The sequence below is a fragment of the Lathamus discolor genome, chromosome 12 (assembly GCF_037157495.1).
Source record: "Lathamus discolor isolate bLatDis1 chromosome 12, bLatDis1.hap1, whole genome shotgun sequence".
In the NCBI taxonomy this organism is placed as follows: Eukaryota; Metazoa; Chordata; class Aves; order Psittaciformes; family Psittacidae; genus Lathamus; species Lathamus discolor.
The window spans coordinates 14,645,709-14,655,846 of NC_088895.1; the positions used below are offsets into that span (position 1 = coordinate 14,645,709).

At 54.1% G+C, this 10,138-nt stretch overlaps 1 long non-coding RNA gene across 1 annotated transcript; it reads right to left on the minus strand.

The window, feature by feature from the left end:
- Positions 1–375: 375 nt before the first annotated feature.
- LOC136021025 (uncharacterized) lies at positions 376–9,845 on the minus strand. The gene is made up of 3 exons (XR_010615640.1): positions 9,821–9,845; positions 9,660–9,750; positions 376–2,159 (listed from the first exon to the last, which is right to left on the minus strand). It is a non-coding gene; the product is annotated as an uncharacterized LOC136021025 (long non-coding RNA).
- Between the last annotated feature and the right edge of the window lie 293 nt (positions 9,846–10,138).

Genomic DNA, 10,138 nt, shown 5'->3' on the forward strand with positions numbered 1-10,138 from the left:
GAGGGCTCCGAGCGTGGAGGGGCCCCTGCGCCACGCGGGGAGCAATTGGGTTCACAAACCCCTCACTTCAAACATAGACTGGCACATTTTTGCTGTATCAAACTCTATTTGCAAAAGACAGGGGCTAAACGATCTGAAAAGGTTATTTTGAAGCAGGGTCACCCTTGCTGCCACAGGTCTAATAAAACAAAACTATAGCCAAATTAGAAACATATTTCATCTAATAGGGGAAAATATAATTGGTGAATCTGTCTGGTGTTTGACCTGCAGTATTTATACTAAATGAAAGTTTAAATATATCACAATGCAGCAGGAACAAGAAAAGCTGCATTCACTATATATTCTGTGGTTTGATCCCTTCCCCTTAACCCTTAGCTTCGCACAAAAGCCAACATCAGCATTAGCTTTGGCCTCCTTGCGCAGATGCTATGAAATAAAAGGGATGGCCAAGATCTGCGGAGGCGATGAGTGATTTGGGGTAAGTACCTGGGACACCAAAAGGGGTTTCAGCAAGTGCTGTGCCTATGAAAATGAGGCTTCTCCACTGGGGAGCTCGGCACCCAGGCTCGGATGCTTTCAACGCATGAAGTCACATTTGAAGCCGGTACTAGAGAGATGCTCAGCAGGAGGAGGATGGGTGTCTACTGCATCATGCACCTCTGTCCTCGTGGGCACAAGGAGCAATGTGGGTGCAGAGGATGTACAGTACAAATACGGATTCTGCATCATCAGGGCCAAAGCATCACACCCTGGTCACACACAGAGAACAGGGCTGCGCTCCCAGGGCTCCGGAAGGCACACGAGGCCCCAGCCCGGCTGCCCTTTGAGCTGCTCCACATGGGAAATGGTGTCAGGGATGTGGCTGCAGGCAAGGGCAGGTTCTGGGCCGTCAGTGGTACCAGCCTGGAACAGAAAGCCCTGAGGCTGCTCTCACCATGGTCCGTAGCCCAGCACATGAGGGCATTGCTCTCTCCTGTGGATGATGCAGCAGGGGTAATCTGTGGTCAAGCAGCTGTTTGTAATTCCCATCGTCCATAGAGCCCCCAGTAATTTATGCTCTGCATAGGAGCGAGGGGATCCTTGCACAGCAGTGATGGATGAAGGAGATTATTAACCAGGATATCATTTTAAGAGAGTCTGTCCTTTGGTTCCTCACCGTTCCATAACATTTCATAAATTCCGTAACAAATTGGTTCCCAACTCATCAGCCTGACAGCAGGCGGCTCGGCCAGCCCTGCCGGCGGATCCATCCACATGGATCAGCTCCCCATGGACCACACGGGTCCTGCCCCGGCTCTCCCCTTTGCCCTGTGGCAGTGCTGGATGACCACAGCTCCCAGTCCTGGGAAGCCTCTGTGTAGGGATGTAGGGTACTTGTTAGGGGCACTCTTCTGAGGAGGGATGTGCCAATCCCTGTGCTCCCTCAAATTCGTGTTTCAGCAAAAGCCGAGGGTGCTCAGCCAAACTTCTGTAGCCGTGATTCACCTCTCACGGGAGTTCGGACTGAAAACAAAAATCCTGGCCAAACCATCCTTTAAACTCCAAGTCCCAGTAAATGGACTCCTCCAGCGGAGGAGGGATGCTCAGCTCTTCCCACCAAAACACTCGGGGTGCATGGGCAGGACCAGGCTCCGCTCCTGGGCTCCACTTGCCGAGCTGGAGAGTCACTAAAATCCTGAATAGAGCAGCAAGGCTACAACAGTGAGCAGAGAAAATGGACTTGGAAGACCAGGAGCTTTTTAATTTTCCTTCTCTCCCTGTTTTTTTCCTAAAAAGCTTTATGTGGAAGAGAAGGAGACTCATTAAATTCTTTTGCTGAACATATTTAGCAAGTCTTTGAGAGAAGTGATTGCGCTTGGCCGCTGTCCAACGGCGAGCAGATAGGATTGTGCTCAGGAAGGAGCGAGAGCAGAGCACTGATTTAGGCGGATGCAGGCAGATGACCAGCTGACAGGCTCTGGCCTGTCTCAGACATCGAGGGAGGAAGGAGGAGTGTGGCCAAGGTGGCTTTCTCGAATTCCTGGTGCGTGAGGTTCGCACAGATCCTGTCTCCACACCATCCTCCAGTGCTTAATTTACAGTGTGCCCCGAGCCTGCGCGCCGCACTGCCTCCCTGACACGGCACCAGCAGTCACTCAGCACCGAGCATCCCATGCAGCCTGGAATAAATAAAACTGTTTGTTGCATCAGCAGCGCCGCACTGACACTGACATGTGCTGCAATTCCAGGCTCGCTCATGCTCAACAAGCATCCAGCACGGCTCTGAACTCAGGTGCCGGTCTGACATCATTTCCAAGCTCCCTTGCCAGGCTCTGGCTGCCCCGATACATGTCAGGACCCTCCATGCAGGATGCCCACTGGAAGTGCTCCTGGCTGGGGGCACAGCACCGTGCACCCCTCCGGAGTCTCAGGGCACGCTGCTGGCACCAGTGCACTCAGGACCCTGGAGCCACAGCACCAGCATGGCCCCGGGGGTGCACAGCAGCGAGCCCCTGACCCAGGGACCGTGGGGTACCTGCAGCATCCCACGGGCGGCACATTCACACCTCCTCAGCACATTTACACCCCTTCACCTATTTCCGGGGCCAATTGCCTGGTTTATGGCGCCTGAGCGGCTCCCTCGGGATGGCGCTGGGCGGGCGGGCAGTGAACCACGACAGAGGTTTTGCTTTTCCCACAAGGTTCCTGTGAGAAAGGCCTCCCTCCCTCCCCCTGCATTCGTCCGACCTCCAGGGGTGGCTGAGCTCAGTCCCTGATCCTGCATGCTGGGGAGCCCCAGAGCGCCCGCCAGCACCATCCTCATCCTCATCCTCGGGGGCTGCACCCTGGAGCTCAGCTCTTCAGTGGGCAGCTTTTTGCTTGGATTTCAGCTCTTTGGTAGGAGCAGCCTTTGGGCAGGAGTCGTCAGAATGGCTTCAAAGCCTGAGACCTGCTTTAGCATCCGAGGGCTCTGAGCATCGCCAGCCTTACCGAAAGCAAGCAGCCAACGCTGCACCATTCCCAGTGCTGCCGTGCACAAGGAAGGGGCCGGGAGACCCCAGCCCACCCCCGCACAGGCCAAGCTTTGCCCTGGGGCAGCAGTGGCCGTGCTGCCCAGCAGCATTCCCGGGAGCACCGGTGATCCCGCAGAGGGCAGAGCGCCAGCACTGCCGGTCAGACACAGGCAGCGGTGGCCAAACTCGCGGGGAGCAGCTCCAGCCACATTCCTCAGCGCTGGGGCTCCCGCTCCATGTCCGAGGCGCTTCGCTGGGAACGTCTTAGCAGCGAGGCAGCCTCGTCCCAAGCAGCTGTTTCAGATTTGTTGTTAACCCGTGTTTATTTAGACTGGTAACAACGGCAGCCCTCCAGTCCTGCCGGGAGTCTGACAATAAACTCCAGCTCACACCATCAAAAGGAAATCAATTAACAGCACTATCAGGCTCCAGCCATCCACGTGATGCCCGCTGCGCAGCATCGGCACGACCGGGGCCTTCGCGGGATGGGAGCTCCCCTCCGCTGTCATCCCAAACCCAGCCACCTCCTCAGAGAGCCGCTGCAGCGCCGCGTGCTCCCTCGTCCCCTTCCCCATGGAATGCTCCTCTTTAATTGACATCAGAGAGGAAGAGCAATGCTCTCCGCAGGGAGGGCTGGTGCAGACGTGCAGTGCTCTCCACAGACTTCACAAATGGCTGTAACAAGGTCACAGAGAAAAACAATTTTATCCTCTGATTACTGTAACACGATACGAGCTTGGAATTGCATCCACTTTGCCTATTTATTTAGGCATTGCTTGCCTGGTCCCTGAAGGAAACCCTTCAGTGCAGGAGCCACATGTGGACAGGGCCAGGACTGCTCCCCAAACGCAAGCACAGCTCCTGCGAGCTGCAATGGAGCTGCCACAGCTCCCAGCACAGCGCAAGTCCTAACCAGTAAAACAAGGGTGCATTTGCACTGCATGGCCTCTGGATGAAGAGCATCTTCCTGTATCCATTTCTATTGGTCCAAAATGGCCTATCTGGGAAGTGTAGCAGGGACAGCACTGGCAACATCACCTCTTCTTGATCAAGCTAAACCCATACAGAAAACCAAACACAGCAGCCGTACATGCCTCACTTCAGAGAGCCCTCATCCACAGCGAACAACTGCAAGCATTCAGTGCATTGGCAGACCATGGGAACAGGACAAGGTCAGAATATGGAACCATGCGATCACAGTCAGCCCTAATTCCAGCAAAGCCACATTTGAAGGACATTGTTTTGTCAAAGGGTTTTCATGGCCCAGTGGCTTTGTAGCATGAGGTTGTTTGGATCAAGTCATTTCTGATGAACATTTATTATGGTGAGGAAATGTCACATTCATTTTATGCTGTGAAAGTTCATAAACTTTCTCAGATAATTTAAGGACTTCTCAGCCCATGACCTGTTGCCTTAGGAGTGATTTAAACACAGAGGAGAGAGGATGAGGCCGGGACACGGCTCACGGCACCCACTGAGTGCCAGGACTGAGGGGCACCCAGGACTGCTGCCCAACACAGCCACGCATCACCGCGGCGTGGACCACGCAGCTGGCGCAGCTCCATGTGGGAAAACAGCCACCGACTTCAGCAGCGCGGACACCACTTCCCAGGGTGATCCCAGAGGGAGCGGGCACCCGCAGGTACCGGGGTGCTGCGGAGCAGCGCGGGTGCAAGCAGCTGGGGCGCAGCACCCCGAGCCCAGGGGCAAACCCGCATGCCCTGGGCAGGGGCCAGCGCCCGCACATCCCTCCCAGCAAGGGTTAACCCCCCGGCAGGAGCGGGTGCTCATGGCTGCTCTGACATCATGGCTGTGCTATGAGGCCTGGCAGGGGTCCGCCTCAGCTGCAGCTCCGCTCCCAGCGCTGTGTAAGCTTTGGCACAGGGAGGGGAGCCTTGTCCAGAGGCACCCGGCCCCCCACCCGGAGCCCTGCGGCCGGGGTCTCTCTCCCATGGGGCGAGGAAGGAGCCAGAAATGCCCGTGCGGCTCCAGCTGTAAACTGGGCTGAGGGACTGGGGAGACGTGCTCCATGCAGCACAGCTCCGCGTGGCAACGGGGCATGGAACAGCACAGCACAGCTTGGTGCAGCATGGCACAGACTGGTGCAGCATGGCACCCCATGGCAGAGACTGGTGCAGCATGGCACCCCATGGCACAGATTGGTGCAGCATAGAGCATGGCAGAACATGGCGAGCTCCCTACGATACCCTTGTCCATCGGGGCAAGCCACATATCAGGGCATTTCCATGGGACCAAGTGGAGCCGGAACAGCTCCAGCCCAGCCAGAGGTGTCCAGCTCCATCCCCAGCTCCGACAGCGAGGCACCGGGCTCCGGCTCCAGGCTGCGGGAGTGAACTCACGGAGCAGAACGGGACAGCCCGAGTCAACGACTCCCTAAAATCATCAATTACACCCTGACAGCCCGGGAGGAGAGGAGGGGAAGTCGGGGCCACGCTGCGCAGGGGAGCGTGAGGCCAGGAGGGAGCAGCAGTTAAAGCACGGTGAAGCAGGAGGCAGCGATGGTATTTCCAGATGCGCAAGGCCTGGGTGGGTGTGGGACGGCTCCAGAGCTGCCCCCGGCACCAGCACCCCTCACCTGGGGCAGTTTCAGGAGCAGGAGCCCCAGGGCTGCTCCACGGAGCCAGCCCAGAGCAGTGGGATGAGTGTCACAGGGGTTGGAAGCACAGTTGGTGCTCTCAGTGAGGGAACAAACACGCTATCGATAGAGTTCAGAGATAAAGCTCAACTGGGATAAATTGAAGATACCAACAGCAAGAGACACAGGACTTGGAAGCATCAGGAAAAGGCAGAATACAACCAAGAGAAACACGGCTGGGAGACAGTGCTTGAAACAGCCGAGACACGAGGGAGTACGAGGGAGGAAACGGGAAAATCTGGATGCTGTTCTGATGGGAGAGGCAAAAAAGATTCCAGACATAAAACTTGGGATGAGTCTGCACTGACGGATGAAAGCAAAGATTGCTTCCAACCCTGCTATTGCTTCGGTCCCGGCAAACATGCTGGTCTTATCAGGGCTGGAGCAAAGCTCCATGCTGGGCACCAGTCAGACCCCTCCGTGGCAGGAAGGGGCTCTTGGTGGAAAGCAAGAGCCACCAGACACTGAACCAAGAACCAGGCTTGGTGCTGCCATCCAGCTCCTCAGAGCAAGGGCAGGAGGAGGGGGAGCTGGGGTGCAGGCTGCCTCCCTGCCAATGTTCCATGGGAGGTACAAAGACTTGGCCCCAAGCACAGATTTATTCTCTTTTCCTGGCAGAAAGATGCACAAAGGCACCCAAGGGAAGCAGCAGAAACTCCCATTTTGCACGCAGAAAGCAAACCGAAAACACAAATAAGACAAAGTAAGTGCTGGGAAATACATCCTGGAGCGCAACCTCCTCAGGCAACCCCTGGTGAGGGGTTCAGACCTTCACCACCTCTGGGCCTAGAAAACAAGGCGGCCAGCTGTGCCTTTACCTGCTATTCAGCACGACAAAGTTAATTGGAACATGGGAAAGCCATCAGCAGGAACTTCCTTTCAAACTTACATGCAATAAAAATAGTCCACGGAAAAATAACGCACAAGTGTGCATGGGGCTGCTATTAAATTACCTGGGGTTTATCATATCTGAACTGAGAGGCGAAAGCAACGACATCTGGACAAGCTATTAATGGTAACAGGCTGAGCCCCGGCCTGGGAGTCACTGGCTGGAGCCCCGGGATCGCGTTTCCCGTGCTGGGATTGCAGAGCTCTGCAGAGGGAAGGGGCTGCTTCACCGGAGAGCAGGAACAGGCACCAGACTGGAAGTGGGTCCTAACTGGCTGCTTCTCAAAGAGGGGGATACCTCCCCTCGGCTCACATCACTGCCACCTTCCATGTGCCTTGGACAGAAGCACGTAACTTGTGCCAAGGACTGGATGGATGGAGAACAAGAGCAGGAGGTGCCCATGGGAGGGGCTGGAGCAGGGACCCTCTGCACCGAGCACTCCTCAGCACTGACCAGGGACCAGGCCCTGGAGCTGGGAGAAGGTTTTGTGCCAGGATAAAGCACCGTGCCAGCAGGGGCAGCACCACCAGCACAGGATTTGTCCCATGGCGCCCGACCAACCAAGGAGGCTGTACCATCACCTTTGCCTTTAAACCACAAACACACCCAAAAAGAACCTGGAAGTGCATTTACTCAATTTAACAGCTGGAACATAAATAAAAGATGGAAGGAGAGGGGATTTCTTTGGAGAGCAGCAAAGAAAGTCCTTACCGCTAACTTACTTTAGCAGTTCACTGTAATATAATTTCCAGTTCATTTGGCTATCAGACACAGTGATTATTTCCACGCTGAAGAGGCGATTTCAATGCCCAGCGCAGGACGTACCATGTTTGGGATTCTGTGTTAGTTTTCTGATATCCACTAATTTCTCCATGCTGAGGCAAATTTGTCACACGCATGGGTCTGTTTGATTTCATTAAACAGAATATTTAAGCATAAAAATTGTTTAATCGCCTTGTGTCATTATGAGATGAATTTCATTTTGCATACATTTGCATATTTCATCAAAATTAAGGCTGCTAATATGCAAATGAGAGACAGGTTGCGGCTGAGGTGTTTATTGTAATAGCTGCAGGCTGTTCCACTCGAAAAGCTGCTGGGTGTGGGGTGGAAGGGGGTGCAGGGACCCCGCCAAGCGCCTTTTAGAATCAATTTGCTGGTGGCTTGCCCATTGATGGCCCCTGCAACACCACTGCGGGGCTGCAACAGGGGTTCAGCCCCTGCCACCCCCAGAGCCTCACCCACCAGAGCTGGGAAGTGACCATCTCTTCCCTCCACTGCAGCAAGGGCCATAGAAATAGAACTAGGACCAAGGAAACAGAAATAACCCCAGCCGCAAACCTGCGCTGGAACCAGGGGGGGAAGCAGAGCCCGAGGGAATCCTGGAGCTGGGATGAGCCCCAGAGAGTGAGATTTCCCCCCGGACCTGGGAGCAAGGTGTCTCCCCGCTCTCGCTGGACACACTGAAGGTCAAGCACCGAGTTCCTCCAGACCCATTCGAGAGGCTGAGACAAACAAATCACAGAAATCAATGCACAGTGGCTCATTAACACAGACTTCGTTAGCACACAGCAGCTGCACGATCCGCAGGCAGCGGTGATTGTGCTTTGCACAGGCCCAATAAATCGGGATGAATCTGCCTGTCCCAGCCCCGCACCGGGCACTCCGTAACTTTCATGCTCGGATCGATGCGGAGGCCTCCCCAGCTTGTCACAGTCAGCACTTTTACTGCTCCAGCGTGAAGCTCCAGAAATTTTATATCGTATGGCATCAGTCCCTTGTATTTTATTTTTAAACTATGTTCTTTGCTTGTTATTTATGAAGAAAGGGATCTCACGCTTTTAACCCCTTCCAGAGCCCAGGATTTTAGAAAGCCGTCCTGCACATTTAGCAACTGCTGTGTTTTAGAAGCTGCAGTAACATCTAAACCATAAAGCCCATGATGAGCTATCAGCTCCTCCATGTGTAGTAATTAAACCCAAATGAACTGGTGCCCAGGCGCAGCCATCCATCCCGGAGCCGCTGTGCTGACTCGGCACAGAGCTCACGATGCAGAGTGAACCCTTGCTGGGGGCTGTGGACAGGGCTCAGCAGCACAAAAGAGCGAGCTCCTGGCACTCTCGAGAGGCTTTTGGAATTCACATTTAAAGCGCAATGGGCCTTTCCAGGCAAACCAAGAAGTGTAATCATTGCTCCAAAGAGAACTCTAGCTGTGTCTTTGCTGTAGAGCTCAGAGGTAAGTGCTGCCCGTCCATCAGAACACAGGGGTTCCTCGGTTTCCACCTTTATCTGGTAAATGCTAGCTGTGAACAGGCACTCCACGGTGACCAGGAGGGAAGGTAACCCTGCACTCCCGCAGCACAATTGCAAAGGAATGCAAATCCCAGCACTGTTCCAAGTATCACCGCTCACAGGGGAAGGAGAATGGGACCACCTTAAGTCCTTCTGAAAGGCTGAGGCTCAAAGGTATGTACTCGTTTAAAAAAAAGTGTAGCGATTGCAGAGAAAAGAGAAACCTGAGAGCTTATTCTTGAGCAGTCAGACAGGGTCACCAAAACCAGACTAAATAGTCTGACTGCAGGGCAAAGCGCTGGGGCTGTCTGAAAAATGATCCTCTGGACGGAGGGAATAGCAGGAAAAACAGGGAAGGAGGGCTGGGTGGGAACGCGGGACTGTGGAGACCTGGCTGGAGGAGCACAGGGGCACAGTGGCACAGCCCCTGCCAGCCCAGGCACTCGCTCCAGAGGGTATTTCTGAGCCTGCCCTTTAATAGGTGGGACACTAGCGAAGGACACAGGATGGATGCTCTCCTGCAGAGCAGCCCTACCACAGCCCAGCAGGAACCTGCCCCAAGCACTCAGCTTTCCACCGCCTCATTCCACAGCCTCTGGTCAAGAGCCTCAAAGCAGATCTTGACCCTGGCAAGGACGAACTCTAAACCCCTCCTCCTGCCTGAGGGAGAGAAACAACTCCGAGCTCATAACTCACCCTTGTTCCAGAGAGATTAAGCTTAATCTAGGAACCACTTAGAAGCTCACTAGGACAAGGCAGAAGTTGTCCTTACTGCTCACAGTTTACAGTACAGGGCAGTTAATTCATGCTTTTTTTTCCAAAGGATTACCTTGCTCTCAGTTGAAGGCCTTTCCAAAACAGATCCATGGAACAGCAGCAGGAAAGATGCTCCTAAGAGCGATGAGCAGAAACATCATCCCCTACCAAAAAGTTACACATCAGCATTTCATATAATAAAAGAACTGATTCTGTTTCAGAAAAAGCACGTACTAAAACCAGACAACCACTCTTCCTCTTAAGCTATAAAGCCAAACCCCACAAAACTTACCCACCCTCATTTACTCTTATATATGCTTCACCTGCTCATGGTTTCCACCTGTGAGAAGCAGGGCTGTAGGACAAGGCCCTCCCAACACCCTTTAAAAGCTGGCTGTGAGGGCCCTAGAATCTTTCTTGGGGCTGATGAGGCCACGAGGTGTTGTGCCATGAGGTGCTGTGCCATGAAGTGCTGTGCCATACCATCTCCGATGCTTTCATGCTTGTTGAGGTACTTGTCCTCTGTGTTTTTGCAATTTGTTGCTATTCTGT